Source organism: Bidens hawaiensis, unplaced genomic scaffold (assembly GCF_021521415.1).
Source record: "Bidens hawaiensis isolate Kalapana, Puna unplaced genomic scaffold, B.hawaiensis_p1.1 tig00018670_1, whole genome shotgun sequence".
NCBI lineage: Eukaryota > Viridiplantae > Streptophyta > Magnoliopsida > Asterales > Asteraceae > Bidens > Bidens hawaiensis.
In genome coordinates, this window is record NW_027492831.1 from 324,603 (window position 1) to 328,728 (window position 4,126).

Sequence of the window (4,126 nt, forward strand, 5' to 3'; positions counted from 1 at the left end):
GTACTGGGAGAAAGATTAAAATGGGCTGAAACTTATTTAAATCCAAAAATTGTTTCAATAGACATTATGCTTCTGATATTTAAAAACACGTATGATTCTACAAGACATATGAGCAAGAACAGTACATGCATACACACTTTCATCTTATAAAAAACTAAAAAGATGGAATTTATATATAAAGCTTAAAACTTAAAACATATATATATATATATATATATATATATATATATATAGCCTTTTCTTTCCAGTAGTCTCTTGATCATTTACCTTCATGGCCTCCTTTTTACTGAATATTTATTGTCACTAATGAAAGTCATGATGTTCTTTCAAAGCTGCCACCGATTTGCATGTGCAACCATTCTGGTGACAATCCGTTACTGAATTCCCTTGCGGGCTGTCCCCAGACATGTCGAATGATTGTTGACCAAACTGAAACACCAGCTTTGACTTGTTAGGCAGAGGTGGAAAACGGATAGATAAAGTAACAGGTCAAAGCTTTACAGGCTTTGTGTTATGATTTTCAACCCATTTGATATGATCCCTTTTTAGCGAATATTCTTTATTTTACTTATTTGACCCGTTAGAAATAAAACATAACCCTATTATGCTCATTCTTAAGTAAATGGGTGGTCGAAGTTGCAATCTTTGTTATTCAAATCCCATTCAACATGTTCGCTTTTAAGCTACTGCTGTTTATTTTACTCATTTGACCAGTTAGAAATACAACATGACCCAAATGTACCCGTTCCTAAGTAAACGGGTCAAAGCTGCAATCTATATTTGATTCAAATCCATTTGACATGTTTTCCTTTTAAGCTACCATTACTTATTTTACTCATTTGACCCTTTAGAAATAAAACATAATTCAATTGTACCCGTTCATAACAGGTCAAAGATGCCATCTTTATTGAATCCAAATACCATCAGCATATTTGACATTTTAACTTTTAAGCTAATAATTTTTATTTCACTATCCACTGAAAATAACACATAACCCGAAAATACCCCTGCTCATACGTAAACAGTCAAATCTGTCATTTATTCTTAACCTAAATCCCATTTGAGTATTTGACATGTTAACATTTAGGCTAATAATCTTTATTTTACTCCACTTGGCCCACCCGTTAGAAATAAAGCACAACCCAAATGTACCCGTTCATAAGTAAATGGGTCAAAACTGCCATCTATTCTTAATCCAAACCCCATTTGAGTATTTGGCATGTTACATTTTAAGCTAGTAATCTTCATTTTACTACTCGTTAAAATCCGAATCCCATTTGATAAAAAATATATATATAGACATGAAGAAGGTAGTTATCAAAATACACAACATTCCAACTTACATCTTTTGAAGGAAACCCTTGGGGACTCGGGTGTGATCTTGAAGTGACGGCTTCAAGCTTCATTGATAAGAACTGTCACACTCAAATTAATTAGCACCATAATCTTATAATATTAAAATAGATATACAATTATGCTTACCTCGACCTGTTGCTGTAGTGATTGAATGTAATTAATTATCTCATCAAAAACCGATGCTTTCCCAATAACCTAAACATCATATAATTAATACTTTTATGATCGAAACTGCATACTCGTGTCTGTCTTATTTATAGATCGGTTTGAAAAATTTTGCCCTTGACTAAAAATTTAAACCATTTGAACATGATTCACATGTCATGATGTCTAAATCTTTAAAAAAGTTTAAACCATTTGAACATGACTCACATGTCATGATGTCTAAATCTTATTAGTTAATTGACTTAAACATTAATATTATACTATATGTAACTGAACAAGTAATTGCTACAGTGAAGTTTTCATATGTGCATATTCAGTCCTACATTAATAACAACATTTAGTCCCTCTATTTCTGTGTTTTGTTTATAGTTTATACCGAAATAATATGTGAATAAATACATTAATTATTCAATTATTAACCAAAGTTGCTGATTAGCCCAGTGGTTGACACACTTGCTATACTTAGACTTAGAGGTGGCGCGTGGTCGATCCTTTGACAGGTTTTACAGATAGTTTTGGACGAGATTTTCTTTCTTTTTCACCATTTTATTTCCTTTTTTTTTTCAAATTGTTTTGGTTAGCAAGGGATATGGACAAATAAACAAAATCGAATAGATGCGTTAAAAGAAACGAACATATAACTAGAGACGTGTGTAGAAGATGGAAAAAAGTGAACAGTTGCATTAATTAGACATGTTTGCTAATATTGGATTTTCTTCCGTGTTGCTAACATTATTTCTTTCATTCGGTGTGATTTATGTAGTGGCTTCTACGTCAGACTTATAGCCGTCATAATATGTTTATTTATACCCGTTTTGAAATTCCCGCGTAACGCGCGTGGGTAAACTTCTAGTTAAATCCAGATGACAAAGCAAGAACAAATGAACAACAAAATAATAAATCATACCTTATTACAGCCGGGAACAATATCTTGAAGAATTTTCATTCTTTCACTTATCTTTTCTCTTCTAGCCTGTGACCGACCGACCATACAACGGGTCAAAATTCAGCAAAAACAAAAATCTTGATCTTTATAAAGAAAAAACAATATAATTTTTATAAAGTTAGAAACTGTACTCTTTCTGCTAGACTGTGGCTATCAGTGGCTTGACCTCTTCTTGCTCTAACATGAATATAATCTTTGGGTGGTTCAGATTGTTTCACGCTGTTATCTACTTTCTTGCCGGCGCTTCTTTCATCTTCGGGTTTAGATTCCGAGTTCTCGTTTTCAATTGCAAAAGTCTTCACTCGTTTACCATCACCGTCAATCTGATTCAGATTCCCAATTTTTAAAAAACATTAACAACTCTTATTGTATCCCAGTATTTAATAAACAATTAATAAATAAATGGAGACTTAATTAAAAAGGTACAGTAGGAAAGGAACCTGCAACTGTTAGGTGGCGTGAATTTAATGTTATACAAACAGAAAAGATGGGTGAGATATGAAACATTTTCGATAGAGGATAGAATACGGTCCGTGTTTTAAACTTGTAATCTTAATTTAGGTACCAATTTAATCCAAATTTGAATCAATTTTTTAACCGAATTTGTTTATTTGTGTACCAATTTTCATCCAAATTAGACCAAATTCATACCAATTTCATTCAAATTTGGCTCACGGGATGTTCTTCAGATGAAGAAAAAACAATTAAAAAACAGGGTAGCAGCATATGAGATTACAATAGCAAATTTACATCTACAGTAGGTAAAACTTAAACTAAATAAGATATTATTACTAGTGTTGTTTGATTAATGAATTAATTAATTAATTACCATGGTAGTACTGGCATTACTAGTTGAAACACCATCATCATCATCAACAACGTTATCTTGACGCTGCTTCTTATTAATATTAATATTAATATTCTCTCTTTGTTCCACCACCTTCATCGGATCATCAAATGACGCCGCCGCATTGGCCACGTACGGCCAGATCTCACACAACGACGCCGTATTACCTGACCCGTCCATCATCACCACCGGATCCACCACCCAAAGCCCAGTAGTTGAGGTTATTATAGATACATATGACCGACTGACTGACTAGTGTATACTTATGTATGTATGTGGGGTGAGTGCGTAGTGTACCCACCACAGAGTGTACGTTTGGAAGACAGAAGTGACTTCTGAATGAACGAGGATGGATAATTCTCGGACACCGCCTTTCCTTTATACTTCTTCCTTCTCACCCCTGCCATGATGATTGATTTTTACCAAAAATGATACTAATATAAAACTAGGTTATTGACCCGTGTACGCAGGGCTGACAATTTATACACGAGACACGAATATACGACACGTACCTACACGACTTTAACAGGTAACAAGTAAGACCTTAACAGGTTTCGTGTACTAAACAGGTAGACACGAAATTACCTGTTAATTTTCGTGTCTAAACAGGTATAATACCTGTTTACCTGTTAGGTACCTATTAATACATGGTTATTTTTAAAATTATATATATATATATATATATATCATCCATAACCCTAAATTCATTCAAATCGTTCTTACAAACCAAACCACAGTCGTCGCATACTCGCCTCTCATCATCCATCCCACCATCGCCGGCCTTCCTCCAGTCGCCAGCCATATCACTCTCC

General features: G+C 33.9%; 1 pseudogene across 1 annotated transcript; it reads right to left on the reverse strand.

The window, feature by feature from the left end:
- Positions 1 to 202: 202 nt before the first annotated feature.
- On the reverse strand, positions 203 to 3,604 carry LOC143556715 (transcription factor BHLH089-like; annotated as a pseudogene). The gene is made up of 6 exons (XR_013139425.1): positions 3,297 to 3,604; positions 2,599 to 2,790; positions 2,429 to 2,494; positions 1,483 to 1,551; positions 1,344 to 1,415; positions 203 to 429 (listed from the first exon to the last, which is right to left on the reverse strand). The product of XR_013139425.1 is annotated as a transcription factor BHLH089-like (transcript).
- Positions 3,605 to 4,126: the final 522 nt, after the last annotated feature.